Source organism: Bubalus kerabau, chromosome 19 (genome assembly GCF_029407905.1).
Source record: "Bubalus kerabau isolate K-KA32 ecotype Philippines breed swamp buffalo chromosome 19, PCC_UOA_SB_1v2, whole genome shotgun sequence".
NCBI classification, from domain to species: Eukaryota; Metazoa; Chordata; class Mammalia; order Artiodactyla; family Bovidae; genus Bubalus; species Bubalus kerabau.
The window spans coordinates 52,541,747-52,563,368 of NC_073642.1; positions in this window are offsets into that span (position 1 = coordinate 52,541,747).

Consider the following 21,622-nt stretch of genomic DNA (forward strand, 5'->3'; position numbering starts at 1 on the left):
TTGTACCTTTCTGTATCTACTGGTTCAGAATAAGGGTTTGATTTTTCTTTCATGATTTTTCACATTGGTGGTCTGTTGTTCCCAGCTACAGCAGTGAGACACAAAGGGAGGCTATGCATCTGCCATTCATGTTAGGATTATTTGTAAACTGAATCCTCATAGGGACGCTGGTTTCATAGCTTTTGCGGCTGAGGTCTAGTAAATATTGCAACACACTTTAGTGGCCCCTGTCTCTGGAGTTTCTATAAAAAGATTAAATGCCTAACTTGAGTTGTGAATGCCTTTTCTCCAGACTAGAGGGAATATATGCCAGCTAGTCACAGTAGCCAGTGCTAATGACATTTGAATGTATTGCTTTAAGACTCGACAAAAGACTACAGTTTTTTCTCCTCCCTTTAAGGTGGCATCTCGAACTTTTTCACTATGTCTGTCAGACTGACATGCACCAATTCCCTATCTCTATACAAGAATTGAGTATATCAAAGCAATAAACATGAAATTAAATATGAAATACAGCCATAAGAATAAAAAGAATCCCTCAAGCTGAAAGTTGGTATTTGGAAAGTTCTACTTAGGAAACTTAACTGGTAGTCCCAAATTTGAAATGATATTTTCCAAAATTTAGTTTTATTGTCGCTGATGTCATTTATTATGGTATATTTAAAATACATATAAATTACAGAATGATAATGAACCTCCTGTATAAAAAGTGGCCAACTCTTGGTCAATCTTTTGTCCTTGCCACGCCTCCTGCCCCACCCGCCCCCGACTCCAAATCCTCAACTGAATTACTTTGGAAATTGCAAGCATCGTATAATATAACCCGAATTATTTTAGTATACTTCTAAAAATTAAAACAAAAAAATTTAAATGTACATAGTACCTTTTCACACTTTAAAAATCAACATCTCTTTATTTAAATTTGTTGTTATTCTAAATATCCTGGTTATGTAATAAATGTTCAATAGTTGATTTGTTCAAATTATGACCCAAATTTCACACACTGAATTTATTAAATGTGTCTTAAATTTTCATCTCCATTTTCTTGATAAATGAGTAACGAATTGTTTTAAGTAAACAACTATTACCCAAGAAATAGAATATCAGCTGAACACAAGAATCATCCTTTAATCATCCTTTTAAGTCTTCCTCTAAAAACTAACAATTGTTTTGATTTCTACCACAGTAGATAAATTCTGCACATCTAAACAATTTCTGTAAGGTATATTTCAAGAGAGAACCACTGGGTAATAGCATATGTATGTATTAAAGTTTAATATATATTGCCAAGGATTTTTCCAAAGTGGTTGTAACAAATTGTATTGCCAGTAGCAGTACGTGAAAAATTCAGTTTCTCCACAGGCTCAACAATACTTGATTTTTACCACTCTTTAAAAATTTGTCCTTCTAGTGGGTAAGAGTGTCACATTGTGGTTTAATGTGTATCTCTCTAATCGCTAATGATCTCTAATAAAGTTAGCCATTTAGATATTCTCCTGCCCTGTTAGTCTTTTGCATTTTTGCTTACTTTGAGGATTTCATTGGCCATGTGTATTGCAGAAGACTACTCCTACACTGTGCTTGCTTTTTCATTCTTGGAGGGATCTTTTTTGACTAACAGAGAAATGTATAATTTAAATAGTCCAAATTATTGATGCATTTCTTATTACAAATAAATTTTGCATCATGTTTAAATGAACTTTTCTCTCCTTAAGTTAAGAAAGTACTCATCATTACCTTCTGGAAGATTAATTTTATAATCTTTCATGTTTAAAGCATCATCTAGAATTTATTTCGGAGAAGGCAATGGCAACCCACTCCAGTACTCTTGTCTGGAAAATCCCATGGATGGAGGGGCCTCGTAGGCTGCAGTCCATGGGGTCGCTAGGAGTCAGATACGACTGAGCGACTTCACTTTCACTTTTCACTTTCATGCATTGGAGAAGGAAATGGCAACCCACTCCAGTGTTCTTGCCTGGAGAATCCCAGGGACGGGGAGCCTGGTGGGCTGCCATCTATAGGGTTTCACAGAGTCGGATACGACTGAAGCGACTTAGCAGCAGCAGAATTTATTTAATATAGCATGAAGTATAATTTAAGCTTTACTTTTATACATGTGAATATCCAATTAAATCAGAACTAGTTGAAAATAATTGTCTCTGCTCTGTAGCATCAGTTTATATACAAAATGAGTTGACTATTTGTGTGTTTTATTTCAGGATTCTATATGTTGTTGCATTGATCTTTCTGCCCCTCCTTTTATTAGCACATTTTTACTTGGTGTCATGTCATAATAGCACTAGATTTCTGATATGTGGTTTCTCCAACTTTGACTTTTCAAAAGTTTCCTTGGCTCTACTTGGGCTTTTTTTTCTTTTCAGTATGTACATTAGAATTATATTGTCATTTTCACTAAAATAACCCAGATCTTTATCAACAATATCTTGATGGGATCACACTGAATCTATATATTCATACAAAAAGAAGTTATAGCTTTAAACACTGTTTCTTTAAATACAGGAACATGGCTTATTCCCTACTTAGATTCTTAGATTTTCTTTAATCTCAACAATATTAAAAGTTTATTTTTAGAGTTTTAGAATGTGCTTCATTAGTTATTATCTATTATTGTAGCAAACTATTTCATGAAAATCACGATGGTTGAACATCTTTATTTCTTTTATGATCTCAACAGATAGCTTTCAGATATTTCAGAAATAAGTGATACTTGCTCTAAGTTCTTTGTAGAAATTTTTAAAAGAGACTAATTTCCTTTATATTATTGGTCAGATTAAAGTTTTTAAATTTTTTTAAATTTTATTTTATTTTTAAATTTTACATAATTGTATAGAAACTGATTATTTAGCAAATAATTCTTAAGTAATCAGAAACAAGATAATCATGAAGTAATCATTGTTGTATTCTGTTTAGTTAATTCTATGTATTATTACAATGTAATATTACAATTATAAATATTAAATAAATTGAGCTTTCCTAAATAAAATATAATTTCATCAAGATGTATTATGTATTTGATTTTTTACTGGATTCAGATTGCTTATTTTGGGCTTAGGATACTTTCTTATTTTTGTTTATGATCACAGAACATGCTTGTTACAATCTTTGTTGTATGGTTTTCCAATCACTATCTTTAGCATTTAAGGTGAAATTTATGCTGGGAGTGTTCTTTCATATCCCAAGATGTGGAAAATATCTATATTTCTATCAGTGAATAAATGGATAAAGAATATGCAAAATTTATATACACACATATACAGAATATTATTCACACTTAAAAAGTAGGAAATCCAGTAATATGTGACAATATGAGTGAACAAGGAAGATATTATACCAAGAAAAAGAAGCTAGTTATGGAAGAAAAAACACTGTATGATTCCAGTCATGTAGAGTATCTAACATAGTCAAATTTATAGATACAGAGAGTAAGCGATAATTGTCAAGGTCTGGGAGAAAGGAGATGTGGGTGTTGCTATACAGTGCGTATAAACTTTCAGTTATGTAAGATGAATACATTCTAGAGATCTCCTACACAATGGCAAATAGATGGGGAAAGAGTGGAAATAGTGAGAGATTTTATTTTTCTGGGCTCCAAAATCACTGCAGATGGTGACTGCAGCCATGAAATAAAAAGACGCTTACTCCTTGGAAGAAAAGTTATGACCAACTTATAACATATTGCATAGCAGAGACATTACTTTGCCAACAAAGGTCTGTCTAGTCAAGGCTATGGTTTTCCCAGTAGTCATGTATGGATGTGAAAGTTGGACTATAAAGAAAGCTAGGGCCAAAGAATTGATGCTTTTGGACTGTGGTGTTGGAGGAGACTCTTGAAGTTCCTTGGACTTCAAGGAGATCCAACCAGTCCATCCTAAAAGAAATCAGTCCTGAGTGTTCATTGGAAGGACCGATGCTGAAGCTGAAACTCCAATACTTTGGCTACCTGATGCGAAGAACTGACTCATTTGAAAAGACCCTAATGCTGGGAAAGACTGAAGGCGTGAGGAGAAGTGGACGACAAGATGAGATGGTTGGATGGCATCACCAACTCAATGGACATGAGCTTGAGTCAACTCCGGGAGTTGGTGATGGACAGGGAGGCCTGGAGTGCTGCGGTTCATGGGGTGGCAAAGAGTCGGACACGACTGAGCGATTGAACTGAACTGACACAATGTTTTGTATATAATGAAGAGATCTTTAAATGCACAATACAGTGTTGTTAAGATGATAGATCTCATATTGTATTTTTATACCACAGTAAAAAAGTTTACACAGACAGTGGAAATACAGGCACTGACACACACATACACTTACTTACACATGTAAAACTGGTGAACTCAGACTGAGATCATTGAATTGTATTATTGTCCATTTAAATTTTTAACTGAGATAATTTTGCTCTGTGGATTTAAATATTCTAATATCAGAATGTGTTCACCACACATTTCAAATTTATATATATTTAGGTATCCACATATTCACCTCTGTGTATGTGTGTGTAGCTGTATATCATTCAACTGCTCCTTCATCTGGGCCATTTTACATATGCCACTTAGGTAATGAGCTAGAAGCATAGTTATGATTATGACCACTCTTAGATTTGTGAAACTTTTAGTCTTTTACTAGTTGAAACTCAATTTAAAATTTTTGGCTTTAGGGTAATTATTTCTTAAACTTATCTAACAAGATTCTTGTTGAAGACACAGTAGGGTAGTAAGATATTGGGAGTGAGAGGATGGAGAATTGGACCATATAAATCTAGGCTGGATTTTAGCTGAATGGACCTAGCAGAATTATAGCTAATACTGGATTAATAGGCCAGGGACAGAAGTCAAAGGTGAGGTCTAGTCAAAAAATAGGGACTCAAAGGTTTCTGACTAAGGGTGGTGGTATTTGTCAACTCTGAGATGGACATTTTTGTGCCAAGTTTATTAGTCAGAGCTTTTGTAATCAATACCTGTGAAGAGGAAGAAGCAGAATTGGGAAAAGAAAGAAGGTACCATCACAAGTGAGACTCAGCTCTTCACCTGCAGAGCTTTGAAGGCCTGCATTTGAATGCAGAATTTTCCTGGATATGGAATGAGGGGGCCAGGCCTTTATACTCTCCCCTCTCCCAATATTGGATTCAGGCTGTCCCCAGAATGGATCGTGATCTGGGTAAGGCAGATCTCTTCGTTGGATCCCACGTGGGCAGTCAACCCACAGAACTCTTAGTATCTGGTCAGAACCATCCTTAATCCAGGGAGATTAGGGGAACAAAAACAGCATTTGTTGCAGCTAAGACCTCTGGTGCTCCATTTCCTTCCCTCCTCGGGATTGTGAATTGAAGACAGTGAAACATGGAGAGAGCAACCTCTCTTCTGATGATTGGGATACCATCAGTTTGAAATGTGAGCTTCAAGGAAGATAGTGCTCTTATCTTGTTGCTGTTATTTAGTCACTAAGTCACACCTGACTCTTTGTGACCCCATGGACTCTAGCCCACCAGTCTCCTCTGTCCATGGGATTTCTCAGGCAAGAATATAAGAGTGGGCTGTCATTTCCCTCTCCAGGGGATCTTCCCAACCCAAGGATCAAACCCATGTGTCCTGCTTGGCAGGCAGTTTCTTTACCACTGAGCCACCAGGGAAGCCAATTTTCAATGGTTATTTAAAAAAAATTTTTTTTTTTTCCCCTCCACCTTTGTTGGTAGGTTTTGAGGATTTTTTTTTTTATTCTATTTCTTCAACAGTACACAGCTTTCAGAATATTTTGTTTACTGTAGATTATATAAGTAATTATATCATTATTATTATTATTTCTGCTAAATCTCACTTTGAGAGAAATTTGAGTATCTGACTTACTTTTTAATTTCTAAGTATTGATTCTAGTACTTAAAACTGCTGAATACATATTTACTGAATAAGTAAATACATGTATTTCTTCTGAGAAGTTCAGAGCTACAGGGGTATCGATCTTTGTTCTGTATATTCAGGCTAGAAAATCGACAAGTGGTAGTGAAATATCTAGTAAATTAACCACTAGAAATACAATATACTATTGGGCATTGACATACACTGATGCTATGCAAATAAGTACATATTCACCTTCATATCAACAAATCAGAAACTTAAACTGAGTAGGTACATGTGAACTAAAGTAGATATCAACTCTTGTGAATCTCAGTATGTTTTAGGTCCCCACATGTTGGTTTTATATATTCTTCAAATGTGTAAAATGTACAAGTAAATTAATATTGTATAATCATTTAAACTAATGTTTTTAAATATAGTACATTCTTTATGATTTATTTTAATGATTCATAAGAAAACAACATTTTCATATTTTTCCTCAGAGCCAATAAACATATCAACTTATTAATGTAGCTAAAAGTGAGAAACACATGAGCTTTTTCTATATTTAAATTTTTATTTAAAACCATTATAAATTTTATGCATTTACATTATCTATTATATTTCTAAATAATATTTTATTGAAGTATAGTAATTTTATAATAGTATATTAGTTTCAGATGTATCCATTTAAAGTTATTACAAAATAATGGCTATATTTTGCTGTACAGTATATCTTGATGCTTATTTATTCTCTATATAGTAGTTTAGATCTCTTATTTCCATAACCCTATCTTTCCCCTACCCTCTTCCCTCTTCCCACTGTTAACCACTAGTTTGTTCTTTATATCTGTGACTGTTTCTGTTTATTATTTTCATTCATTTGTTTTAGTTTTTAGATTCTAGATATAAATAACACAAGAATTTTTGTGTGACTTATTTCAGTAAATCTAATATGTTTTAGAAGTTACTTTGCCAACAAAGGTCTGTCTAGTCAAGGCTATGGTTCTTCCAGTGGTCATGTATGGATGTGAGAGTTGAATTGTGAAGAAAGCTGAGCACCGAAGAATTGATGCTTTTGAACTATGGTGTTGCAGAAGACTCCTGAGAGTCCCTTGGACTGCAAGGAGATCCAACCAGTGCATCCTAAAGGAGATCAGCCCTGGGTGTTCTTTGGAAGGAATGATGCTAAAGCTGAAACTCCAGTACTTTGGCCACCTCATGCAAAAAGTTGACTCATTGTAAAAGACTCTGATGCTGGGAGGGATTGGGGGCAGGAAGAGAAGGGGGTGACAGAGGATTAGATGGCTGGATGGCATCACCAACTCGATGGGCATGAGTTTGGGTGAACTCCGGGAGTTGGTGATGGACAGGGAGGCCTGGCATGCTGCAATTCATGGGGTCGCAAAGAGTCGGACATGACTGAGTAACTGAACTGAACTGAATATGCTCTAGGTCCATTTACATAGTGGCAAATGGCAGAATTTCATTCTTGTTTTGTGGTTGAGTAATATTGTGTGTGTGTATGTGTGTGTGTGTGTTTGTATGTATATATAGTATCATCTTTTTCTATATCTGATGATGGACACTTAAGTGCTTCCATGCCTGGCAATTGTAAATAACACTACAATGAACATTGGAGTGCATGTATCTTTTCAAATCTATGTTTTTGTTTGGGGGTGGGGTGTATACACAGCAGTGAAATTGCTGGATCATATGATAGTTCTATTTTTAGTTTTGTCAAGAACATTCATACTGTTTTCCATAGTGGTTTTACCAATTTACATTTTCACAGTATACAGGGTTTCCCCTTTTCCACATCCTTGCCAATATTTGCTGTTTGTAGACTTTCTGATGATAGCCAGTCTGACAGGTGTGAGGTAACATCTCATTGTGATTTTGATTTGCATTTCTTTGGAAATTAATGATGAATATTTTTTTTTTATGTGCCTGTTGGCCATCTGAATGTCTTCTTTGGAAGCATGTCAAGTCTTCTGCTCTGGAGAAGGCAATGGCAACCCACGCCAGTACTCTTGCCTGGAGAATCCCACGGACAGAGGAGCCTAGTAGGCTACAGTCCATGGGGTCGCTAAGAGTCAGACATGACTGAGCAACTTCACATTCAATTTTCACTTTCATGCATTGGAGAAGGAAATGGCAACCCACTCCAGTGTTCTTGCCTGGAGAATCCCAGAGACAGAGGAGCCTGTCGGGCTGCCGTCTATGGGGTCGCACAGAGTCGGACATGACCGACGCGACTTAGCAGCAGCAGCAAGTCTTCTGCTCATTTTTATTTTTTTTTTAATTTAATTTTATTTAACTTTACAATATTGTACTGGTTTTGCCATATATCAAAATGAATCTGCCACAGGTATACATGTGTTCCCCATCCTGAACCCTCCTCCCTCCTCCCTCCCCACACCATCCCTCTGGGTCGTCCCAGTGCACCAGCCCCAAGCATCTAGTATTGTGCATTGAACCTGGACTGGCAACTTGTTTCATATATGATATTATACATGTTTCAATGCCATTCTCCCAAATCATCCCACCCTCTTCCTCTCCCACAGAGTCCAAAAGACTGTTCTATACATCAGTGTCTCTTTTGCTGTCTCGTATACAGGGTTATTGTTAACATCTTTCTAAATTCCATATATATGCGTTAGTATACTGTATTAGTGTTTTTCTTTCTGGCTTACTTTACTCTGTATAATAGGCTCCAGTTTCATCCACCTCATTTTTAAATTAGGTTATTTTAAAAACTGAATTGTAAGATCCATATATATATATTAGAAATTAACCCCTTATCATTTTCTGCCATATAGTGGGTTGTCTTTTTGTTTTGTCAATTGTTTCCTTTGCTGTGGAAAAAAAAGTTTGATTAGATCTCATTTGTTTATTTTTGCTTTTATTTCATTTGCCTTAGGAGACAAATCCAAAAAATACCACTGCAATTTATGTCAGAGTGCTCTGCCCATGTTATCTTCTAGTTTTATGGGTTCATATCTTACATTTAAGCATTTAATCCATTTTGAGTTTACTTTTAAATGATATGAAAGAAAGTTCTAGTTTAATTCTTTTATGAGTATCTGTCCAGTTTTCCCAACACAACTTGTTGAAGAGATTGTCATTTCTCCATTGTTTATGCTTTCAACCTTAGTTGTAGATTAATTGACCTTAGATATGTGGCTTTATTTCTGGGATCTCTACTCTGTTCCATTAATCTATATGTCTTTTGTGAATATGTGTGTCAATATCATGCTATTTTGATGAGTTTTGTGGAAGATTCTGAAGTGGGAGCATGATACCTTCAGCTTTGTCTTTTTTCCTCAACATTGCTTTCACAATGGGGCTCTTTTGTGGTTCCATATAATCTGAGTTTCATTTGTTCTAGTTCTGTGAAAAGTAGGTGGATGTTTTAACAGGTATCATATTAAATCTGTAGACTGCTTTGGGTAGAATGGACATTTTGACGATATTGATTCTTCAAAACCAATCATTCAGGATATTATTCCATTTTTTGGTATCATCTTCATTTCCTTTGTCAATTCTTTATAGTTTTCAGACTTTTGGGCTTACGTCCTTGGTTAAGTTTATTGCATGGTATTTTATTCTTTTTGATGTGACTTTAAATGAGGTTATTTTCTTACTTTCTTTGATAGTTTATTATTAGTGTATAGAAAAGCAAGATTTCTGCATATTAGTCTTGTATCCTGCAATTTGATTAATTCACTTACTTTAATAGTTTCTTGATGGAGACTTTGGGGTTTTCTACTTATTGATAGTATCAAGTCACCTACAAACAGTGACAAGCTTACCTTTTTCCCTTCAAATTTGGATTCCCTTTTATTGCTTTAGTTTGTCTGATATCTATGGCTAGGACTTCCAATTGTATGTTAGGTGGAAGTGGTGGGGGTGGACATCATTGCTTTGTTCTTGAATTTAGAGGAAAGTTTTTTAACTTTTCATTGTTGAGTATGTTAGCACTGGGTTTGTCATAAATGGCCTTTATTGTGATGTGCTCTCTTATATCCACTTTAAAGAGGGTTTTTCAATCATGAATGGTTGTTGAATTTTGTGTAATGCTTTTTCTGCATGTATCTATTGAGATGATCATAAGATTTTTATCCTTCCTTTTGTTACCATGCTGTATTACATTGAATTGTGAGTGTTAAACCATCCTGGAATCCCTGAATCAATACCACTTGCTCATGGTGTATATTTTTATATATTGTTGAATTCAGTTTGGTAACATTTTTATTGAGAATTTTTGCATCTATATTTGTCAGAAATATTGACCTGCAATTTTCTTTCTTTGCAGTATCTTTGGCTGGTTTTGATATCAATGTAATGGCACTCTCAGAATGAATTTGGGAGTGTTTCGTCTTAAGTTTTTTGAATATGTTGAGAGTTTAGGTAGAAGCTCTTTTTATATGTGAAGTAGAATTTCTCTGTGAAGCTGTCCAGCCCTGCACTTTGGTTTATTGAGAGCTTTTTTATTACATATTCAATTTCACTATTAATGATTAGTCTATTCAAATTGTCTATTTCTTTCTGATTCAGTATCAGAAGGTTGTATCATTCTAGAAATGTGTCCATTTCTTCTAAGTTGTCCAATTTGTTGGCATATAATTGTAGCATTCTCTTATGATTTTTTATTTCTCTGTGACAGTTTCTCCTCTTTCGGTTCTTGTTTTGTTTATTTGGGTCCTTTCTCTTTTTATCTTGATGAGCCTGGCTAAAGGCTTATCAATTTGAACTGTTCAAAAAAGCAGCTCTTCATTTTATTTATCTTTTCTATTTGTTTGTCTCCATTTTATTTCATTTTCTCCATGATCTTTATTATTCCCTTCTTTCTCCTGACTCAGGGCTTTAGTTGTTGTTGTTGTTGTTTTTAATTCATTTAGGTGGTCGTTTAGGTTGTTTATTTGAGATTTTTCATATTTCTTGGAGTGGGCCTGTATTTCTGTAAACTTCTCTCTTAGAACTGCTTTTGCTCTTTCCATAAATTTTAAAAAGTTATGTATCCATTTTAATTTGTCTCAATGTATTTTATGATTTCTTCTTTTTTTCTTCATTGACACACTTTTTTTGTAAGGTAATTATCCAAGTGTTTGTGCTTTCCCCACATGCCTTCCCATATTTGATTTCTAGTCTTATACTGTTGTGGTTTAAAAAAAGAAAAAACTTGATGTAGTTTCTATCATCTTAAATTTGTTTAGACTGTTTCACAGTCTCGCATGTAATCTGTCCTGCAGAATGTTACATGTGCTCTTGAAGAATGTGTATTTTGCTCTTTTTTGGATGGAAGGTCCTATAGGTTTCCATTAAGGCCAGCTTGTCTAATGTATCATTTAAGACCACTGCTTTCTTATTGAGCTTCTGTCTGGATAAGCTGTCCATTGTTGTAAGTGGGGTGTTAAAGTCACTTGCTATTGTATTAGTGCTAATTTATCCTATTATATCTGTTAATATGCTTTATATATTTAGGTACTCCTGTATTAGGTGCCTATGTGTTAATGAGAGTTACATCCTCTTCTTGTTTTGATCTCTTTATCATCATATAATGACATTCCTTGTCTTTTGTTATAACCTTTGCTATAAAGTGTGCTTTAGATGAGTATCATTACCCTCACTTTCTTATCATTTTTATTTCCATAAAATATCTTTTTCCATCACTCGGGCATTGGTTTTTAGGTTTGATAGGTAAAAATAATTTTTGCTGGATGTGTAGACTTGGCACTGAGGATAGCATATTAAATACATAGTAAAACTAATGTTTTTAAATGGACACATATCATCTCTGCCTTATATTCCCAGAAAATATATTTTAAGGAAAGTGGAGAGTCACATTAATACATATTTCCTTTTACTTCATTTACTGCAGTATACAAGGTGAGATATTTTTAAGTATATATGTATTTCTGCTAATATTCATTTGCTGAGGAACTGAGCAAGTTGATACAAGTGTTTTTACCTAGACCAAAGTACCCTGGGAGAGTATCGTGACCAATTCTTTCCAAATATTATGTATTATTGGAAATCAAAAACATCATTAAAATGACCACTCTTATTTTACATATGCATTATTCTTTTAAAACTTCTCACCATTTACTACTTTGGAGATAAAATAAAAATCTCTCTTAAGGAAAACCAACTTAGCATTCATAGTTTACTAAAAGTCTTAAGGTTTACACCGACATCAATTATGGGCTTGAAGTGATAATGATGTGCCAAAACAGTTGTAACAAAGGTAACACTCTGATGTGGAATCTTGACAATGGGAGGCTATGCATGTGAGGGGTAATTGGTATATGGGAAGTCACTGAACTTCACTTGAGTTTTGCTGTGAACCTAACACTGATCTAGAAAAAAAATATTTAAAAATAGGAGTTGGTATTCTAGTTATCATCTTTGGAATTAGTTTATTTTCAATATGAGTAATAACATCCTGAGGGCTTAGATGGTTGTAAATATAATAGGAGAAGTACTAAAATACCTTAGGTACCTTGATAACTTTTGAAATGCTAATGACAACCCTTTCTGTTACCTTGGAATTCATTCTTACTAAAATTCTACATCCAGCTATATAAAGCTGGATCTGCAAACACAAAATATGAAACCAAAATGATGCAAATTATGAAAATAACTTTATTCTTTGCTTTAACTTTTTTCTACATAGTGGGAAAAGAGGTAGAATCATACCTAGCCTTACAAAAAAGTAGAATATTTAACAGACTACACAGAAAGCTAGAGATAATTTCAATCTATTCCTACACTATCTCTGTAAAATCTCAGAGAAACAGTATTATCTCTGGGGTTGTTAGTATTTGCATGAACAGATTCCATAATGTTTTTCACCTGAAGCTTTGATACTGATTTATAATTTTTAACTTCTGAAGGGCTGGAGTGATACTGACAAGTTTATAAAAAGGGAAGTTAAAAATAGCCCTTATTATATTATCTAATTGGGAAATTTTTATGTGTTTGACCTAAAATAAAATAGAGTGCCAGGTATGTCTTCGGCAAAGATTGTTTCATTTAGGATCAGCAGAGAGTTGCAGTTTGGGATCTGCTACCATGATAAGTGAAGTGAAAGTGAAGTCACTTAGTCATGTCCGACCCTCAGCGACCCCATGGACTGCAGCCTTCCAGGCTCCTCCGTCCATGGGATTCTCCAGGCAAGAGTACTGGAGTGGGGTGCCACCGCCTACCATGATGAGCCACATGCAAATTCCCATGACGTTAGGGAAAGGGAACTCTTACAAAGGGGAATACGAGGTTGGGAGGGTTACAGTAAACCAAGGATTCTCCGCTTCTCACCGGCTGTGTGTGTGCACTTAGACACTCAGTCGTGTCTGACTCTCTGTGACCTCATGGACTGTAGTTTTAGTTCTAAAACTAGAACTAAAATACTATGAATGCAGTGCCCAAATATAAATTACTAAGCATTTTATTTTCTTCTTATATTTGCTCTACTACTTCTTTATAATTATATGACAATGTTGTATTGCAGTAACTGAACTTTTTTGTCTAGGAACATACATTAACAAATACAAAAATAAGTAAACATGAATTCTGTTTTTCAGGCATTTTCATACTAGTGGGAAAGGATATAATGTTTGGGATAACTAATATAGAGCATACAGTGACAACACACCAAAGAGACATATTCTCTGTGTCCAGGTGTCATGCAGTTCCTAAGCAGCAACTTGGTGGAAGCTGACAGGTTGGCTTGCCACATTTCCATAGACTTGGCTTATAAAGGACAAGATGCTCAAATGAATTTATATAGTTTATTACTTATGGCACAACAGGTAGTATGACATTTTCGTTTGCATTGTTTCCCTAGTCCCCAAGCTCCACTGAGACAAAGTAGGTGGATTCTGTGCATGCTAAAGGTCTGTGTCACAACTGACGATCACTGAGTTTGCTGCTGCTACTGCTGCTAAGTCGCTTCAGTCGTGTCCGACTCTGTGTGACCCCATAGACGGCAGCCCACCAGGCTCCACCGTCCCTGGGATTCTCCAGGCAAGAACACTGGAGTGTGTTGCCATTTCCTTCTCCAATGCAGGAAACTGAAAAGTGAAAGTGAAGTCACTCAGTCGTGTCCGACTCTCAGCAACCCCATGGACTGCAGCCCACCAGGCTCCTCCATCCATGAGATTTTCCAGGCGAGAGTACCAGAGTGGGGTGCCATTAGGAAAGCCCAAATCTCATAAGAGGGCTTCTGGGAAACTCAAGCCCTCCCCTCTGGAAAGAGACATTATTTTTCACTTTTCTATAGATTATAAAAAAATATTCAGAGAAGGGGGGAAGGGAAAGTTCTTTATCTTTACTAGCCTTGACTATCTCTAAGAATGGAGTTGTTCTCTTTCTGGTAAGCCTGAGCAAACTGACTGTTAATTCCTAGTTGTACAGAAATGTAAGAGATTTGTGGAGAATTATGTCTCAAAATAGGACAATTCTGGACAGACTCTACAGAAGAAAGAAAAACTAAAACTTGAAGCTTGTGAAAGAAGATGAAGGGTCCACATGTGTGCATGCTCAGTCACTCAGTCATGTCCGACTCTTTGTGACCCCATGGACTGTAGCCCACCAGGCTCCTCTGTCCTTGGGATTTCCCAGGCCAGAATAGAGTGGTTTCATTTCCCACTCCAGGAAATCTTCCTGACTCATGAGTTGAACCCATGTCTCCTGTATTGCGGGCCGATTCTTTACCACTGAGCCACATGGGAAGCCCAGAGGGTACACACATTCCATCAAAAACACGGAGTAATAATTTTGGGTGTGACTGCAATATAGACACAATGCCTTGGCTGATTATGTTGAAAAGACATCCAGCCATAGCACTGTAGGACACACTCAGAGACTAAATATTAATAGTTTAGAGTTTGCCCTAAGGCTGATAGAGGGTCTTTGAGTGCTTTAACATGAAGGCATAAGTAGAATTGCTTTAAATAATGTAACTATTTGGAAGTAGGACTAGTAGGAGGAAGTTCAGAGCTAATTTTGCCATTTCTTCACAAGCTTTGATTAAAATATAAGCAAACATTATGCCAAAGAAAGTCCTGAGTGACTTCACTTTCACTTTTCACTTTCATGCATTGGAGAAGGAAATGGCAACCCACTCCAAGGTTCTTGCCTGGAGAATCCCAGGAACAGGGGAGCCTGGTGGGTTGCTGTCTCTGGGGTCACTCAGAATCGGACATGACTGAAGTGACTTAGCAGTAGCAGCAAGTCCTTCAGGTCATATATTCTTTCTCTCATCTTTATTTTTCCATATTCTTACTTTCTTTCTAATACAAGTTTGTTGTTTTTCTATCGCTCAGGCCTGCCCAACTCTCTGTGACCCCATGGACTGTAGCACACCACCGTTGCCTGGAGTTTGCTCAAATGCATGCCCATTGAGTCAGTGGTGCTATCTAACCATCTCATCCTCTGTCACCCTCTTCTCCATTTTACTACTTCCTTTATTTTCCAAAAATTTTATGCTATATGCTACAAGTCCTATATTTAATAAGAAATCAAATTTCCATTAGTTCAGTCACTCCCAAGGGTCCTTTACCTCACATGGCTATCATTTCTGCCTAAGTCTTCTCAAGGGTGACTTGGATTTCTCACACAGGGCCTGGAAGTAGAGACTACATCCATCTAGCCCACAGTACTATTTTTATATTACATATATTATGCTCTTATAAGAATTTTTCTTATTCCTGGCATATAAAATTTGGCTTTCCACTTTGTTGTCATGTGTAAATTTTTATATATTTATGGAAATTTTTGATATGTAGTATAATTGTACTTCTCTATCTCAAGTTGTAATATTGTCCCCGTTGATTTGTATGCCCTTATGAAAACTCCTACAGCATTGGCAAATCCCAGTTTTTACTTATTTAAGTCCAAAACATTTCAGTGATCAGATCAGTTCAGATCAGTCGCTCAGTTGTGTCTGACTCTTTGCAACCCCATGAATCGCAGCACGCCAGGCCTCCCTGTCCATCACCAACTCCCGGAGTTCACTGAGACTCACGTCCATCGAGTCAGTGATGCCATCCAGCCAACTCATCCTCTGTTGTCCCCTTCTCCTCCTGCCCCCAATCCCTCCCAACATCAGAGTCTTTTACAATGAGTCAACTCTTCGCATGAGGTGGCCAAAGTTCTGGAGTTTCAGCTTTAGCATCATTCCTTCCAAAGAAATCCTAGGGCTGATCTCCTTCAGAATGGACTGGTTGGATCTCCTTGCAGTCCAAGGGACTCTCAAGAGTCTTCTCCAACACCACAGTTCAAAAGCCTCAGTTCTTTGGCGCTCAGCCTTCTCCACAGTCCAACTCTCACATCCATACATGACCACAGGAAAAACCATAGCCTTGACCAGAGGGACCTTTGTTGGCAAAGTAACGTCTCTGCTTTTGAATATGCTATCTAGGTTGGTCATAACTTTCCTTCCAAGGAGTAAGCGTCTTTTAATTTCATGGCTGCAGTCACCATCTGTAGTGATTTTGGAGCCCCAAAAAATAAAGTCTGACACTGTTTCCACTGTTTCCTCATCTATTTCCCATGAAGTGGTGGGACCAGATGCCATGATCTTCGTTTTCTGAATGTTGAGCTTTAAGCCAACTTTTTCACTCTCCACTTTCACTTTCATCAAGAGGCTTTTTAGTTCCTCTTCACTTTCACTGCCATAAGGGTGGTGTCATCTGCATATCTGAGGTTATTGATATTTCTCCCGGCAATCTTGATTCCAGCTTGTGTTCATTCCAGCTACTCAAACACACAGTCGTATTATCCAAATGTAACAGCACCAACAGTTACTTATCTCCAGAGTAAGCCTGTCCAACCTATTTGTTAACAGTCTATTGCAATTGGACTTATTATTTCATCATCCATCAACCACCACTTATCTGATGTCTTGATTTCCTCCCAATGTAATGTGCCCTCCTCTTCTTCAACTTCTTCTCTATGTAGACTGAATTTAAAGTACATAAATTCAATTTTGAGGATATAAATGCCCCAACTCTATTTTCCCCTTACCCTTTATTCATCTGCTGAGAAAGTTGATCAACTGTTTGTCTTTTAACATCCAAGTCTCTGAGTACTAAAGAAAATCATCCAAGCAAATACACCAGGGATGACTTCAGTTCATCGTGATAAATTTCATCGAGGTCCCAATCAATAATCTACAAAACCATTGATATTTAATTTAAAGCTCCATGGGATGTTATCTTTGAGGTCTTTGAACTAAGTCTAGCAAAATATCAATGAGATTCAGAAAACATTCTTTAATTCATTGACTACTTGCAAATTGGAATAAAAGGGATTATCACTTATGAAAACCATAGTTCAATACAACATAATTCCTGAATATTTTCTATATTTATAGAAAGTATTCTTGCCTGGAGAATTCCATGGATGGAGGAGCCTGGTAGGCTATAGTCCATGGGATTGAAAAGAGTTGGACACAACTGAGCAACTAACACCTTCACTTTTCAAGAGTTCAAAGCCAGGTATTTCACAAATTGGTACCAAGACAATTTTAATTATTTCAAATAGATTTCCTTGTTCTTTAGTATTTCTGGACATGGAAATTTTCAGTCTGTCACTTAACATTTATTCCTTGATGCATAATTTACTTATTTTAAATGTATTTTCTTTGAAATATAAGTCTCAACTATGTTTTATTTTCTTTGTGTTGTATGTGTTTCAGACCTGGTCTTATATTCATATACTATGGTGTACAAATTTAATGTATTTATTATACTTATCACTATGACCTTTAAGATTATCATCACACTAGAAATGTCCATATTATTCTTTTGTTGATTGTAAAATACTAGTGGACAGAATATATGTTGAAAATATTCTTCGAAGTCCTTGTATTAACAGAAGACTATTTAATAACCTTTCAAAAATAATGATGATTTATTTATATTTTAAAAAATTCTGATGTTGCCGTTATGCTCTTCTTACACTCTTCTCATACTTGCATACACAAACAAGAAATCTTTCTGTATAGCAAAAATTATTTAGCAAGCTAGAATAATACAAACCATGTTTGCTTAAATTTTATCTGATATTGTAAGAGATCATTGATAAATGCCTTCAGATCAATAAAATAGACCTTCAGGGATATACATGAAAGACATAAAGATTTTTCTTTAGATATTAGAATCATGTTTGGATATGTGATACTTAACACATTTTTTTCTTCCTTTATTTAGTTGGATATTGATTTTTAGTATGAATTGCTAAATTTGAATTTTTTTTTTTGCTTTACTTATAAATTTAGCAATTTTATAAAGACAGCTTGGTGGAGGCAGAATATTGCATGGAAGAAATAAACTTTATTCCATATTTAATCAGAGATAACCCAATTTTCTTCCTAAGTATCATCAGCATCTGAAAGAAATATCAATTAAATTCTCTCATTCAGATATTTACAATTTATATAATTGACTAAAAGGAAAAAGAATGAGAAGCAAGAAGAGGAAAAAAATCTTTTACAACAAAAGTAGGGAGAAAAATTACCATGTTTTGGAAAATTACTATATTTTGGAAATTTGGCCAATGGTCTATACAAAAACATGCTTGATGACTCTAAACACCTTCCCCCCACCACCACCATTTTAAGAACTAAAGATTATATTATTAGTGCTTAAACAAACTTATTAGTTATGGAAAGAATCACTCTTTACATTTTCACACTAAAACAAACTAGGGAAGAAGTTTACTTTTTTTCATTTTTTGAGACTAATTTGTTATCTAAGTTTCTGTTCTGTTCTACCTTCTCTCTGTTCAGTGCTCTGACTTCCCAGTACTGCCAGGGTAGACCTTTATGTTACATACTCTGACAAGTTCAGTATCTAATTATTTAATCCATATTTCTCCTATTTCAAATATACAAAAAGGAAAGATGTGTTTGGCTTCCTAAATCTGCTGACCTTCATTAGACAAGTGTTTCCTTTTGGTGCAATAATGCTCATAAATAAGCCTTAATTAATCTTAGCATTCTATATATTCACACTCTTCAAAAAATGTTATTTTTTGGCTTCTAATTAGTATGAATTAATTAGGTTCTCTAAGTCTGAATTTGGCAATAAGGAGTTCATGATCTGAGCTACAGTCAGCTCCTGGTTTTGTTTTTGTTGACTGTATAGAGCTTCTCCATCTTTGGCTACAAAGAATATAATCAATCTGATTTTGGTGTTGACCATCTGGTGGTGTCCATGTGTAGAGTCTTCTCTTGTGTTGTTGGAAGAGGGTGTTTGTTATGACCAGTGCATTTTCTTGGCAAAACTCTATCAGTCTTTGCCCTGCTTCATTCCGTATTCCAAACCAAATTTGCCTGTCACTCCAGGTGTTTCTTGACTTCCTACTTTTGCATTCCAGTCCCCTATAATGAAAAGGACATCTTTTTTGGGTGTTCATTCTAAAAGGTCTTGTAGGTCTTCACAGAAGTGTTCAACTTCAGCTTCTTCAGCATTACTGGTTGGGGCATAGACTTGGATTACTGTCATATTGAATGGTTTGCCTTGGAAACGAACAGAGATCATTCTGTCGTGTTTGAGATTGTATCCAAGTACTGCATTTTGGACTCTTTAGTTGACCATGATGGCCACTCCATTTCTTCTGAGGGATTCCTGCCCGCAGTAGTAGATATAATGGTCGTCTGAGTTAAATTCACTCATTCCAGTCCATTTCAGTTTGCTGATTCCTAGAATGTCGACATTCACTCTTGTCATCTCTTGTTTGACCACTTCCAATTTGTCTTGATTCATGGACCTGACATTCCAGGTTCCTATGCAATATTGCTCTTTACAGCATCAGACCTTGCTTCTATCACCAGTCACATCCACAGCTGGGTATTCTTTTTGCTTTGGCTCCATGTCTTCATTCTTTCTGGAGTTATTTCTCCACTGATCTCCAGAAGCATACTGGGCACCTACTGACCTGATGAGTTCCTCTTTCAGTATCCTATCATTTTGCCTTTTCATACTGTTCATGGGGTTCTCAAGGAAGTAGGGAACAAATCCCTTATGATAATACAGTGGAAGTGAGAAATAGATTTAAGGGTCTAGATCTGATAGATAGAGTGCCTGATGAACTATGGAATGAGGTTTGTGACACTGTACAGGAGACAGGGATCAAGACCATCCCCATAGAAAAGAAATGCAAAAAAGCAAAGTGGCTGTCTGGGGAGGCCTTACAAATAGCTGTGAAAAGAAGAGAAGTGAAAAGCAAAGGAGAAAAGGAAAGATATAAGCATCTGAATGCAGAGTTCCAAAGAATAGCAAGAAGAGATAAGAAAGCCTTCCTTAGCTATCAATGCAAAGACATAGAGGAAAACAACAGAATGGGAAAGACTAGAGATCTCTTCAAGAAAATTAGAGATACCAAGGAAACATTTCATGCAAAGATGAGCTCGATAAAGGACAGAAATGGTATGGACCTAACAGAAGCAGAAGATATTAAGAAGAGGTGGCAATAATACACACAAGAACTGTACAAAAAAGATCTTCACGACCCAGATAATCATGATGGTGTGATCACTGACCTAGAGCCAGACATCCTGGAATGTGAAGTCAAGTGGGCCTTGGAAAGCATCACTACGAACAAATCTAGTGGAGGTGATGGATTTCCAGTTGAGCTATTCCAAGTCCTGAAAGATGATGCTGTGAAAGTGCTGCAGTCAATATGCCAGCAAATCTGGAAAACTTAGCAGTGGCCACAGGACTGGAAAAGGTCAGTTTTCATTCCAATCCCAAAGAAAGGCAATGCCAAAGAATGCTTAAACTACTGCACATTTGCACTCATCTCACACTCTAGTAAAGTAATGCTCAAAATTCTCCAAGCCAGGCTTCACCAATATGTGAACTGTGAACTTCCTGATGTTCAAGCTGGTTTTAGAAAAGGCAGAGGAACCAGAGATCAAATTGCCAACATCCGCTGGATCATGGAAAAAGCAAGAGAGTTCCAGAAAAACATCTATTTCTGCTTTATTGACTATGCCAAAGCCTTTGACTGTGTGGATCACAATCGACTGTGGAAAATTCTGAAAGAGGTGGGAATACCAGACCACCTGATCTGCCTCTTGAAAATCTACATGCAGGTCAGGAAGCAACAGTTAGAACTGGACATGGAACAACAGACTGGTTCCAACTAGGAAAAAGAGATCGTCAAGGCTGTATATTGTCACCCTGTTTATTTAACTTATATGCAGAGTACATCATGAGAAACACTGGACTGGAAGAAACACAAGCTGGAATCAAGATTGCTGGGAGAAATATCAATAACCTCAGATATGCAGATGACACCACCCTTATGGCAGAAAGTGAAGAGGAACTCAAAAGCCTCTTGATGAAAGTGAAAGTGGAGAGTGAAAAGGTTGGCTTAAAGCTCAACATCAGAAAATGCAGATCATGGCATCCTGTGCCATCACTTAATGAGAAACAGATGGGGAAACAGTGTCAAACTTTATTTTTCTGGGCTCCAAAATCACTGCAGATGGTGACTGCAGCCATGAAATTAAAAGACGCTTACTCTTTGGAAGGAAAGCTATGACCAACCTAGATAGCATATTCAAAAGCAGAGACATTACTTTGCCAACAAAGTTTCATCTAGTCAAGGCTATGGTTTTTCCTGTGGTCATGTATGGATGTGAGAGTTGGACTCTGAAGAAGGCTGAGCACCGAAGAATTGATGCTTTTGAATTGTGGTGTTGGAGAAGACTCTTGAGAGTCCCTTGGACTGTAAGGAGATCCAACCAGTCCATTCTG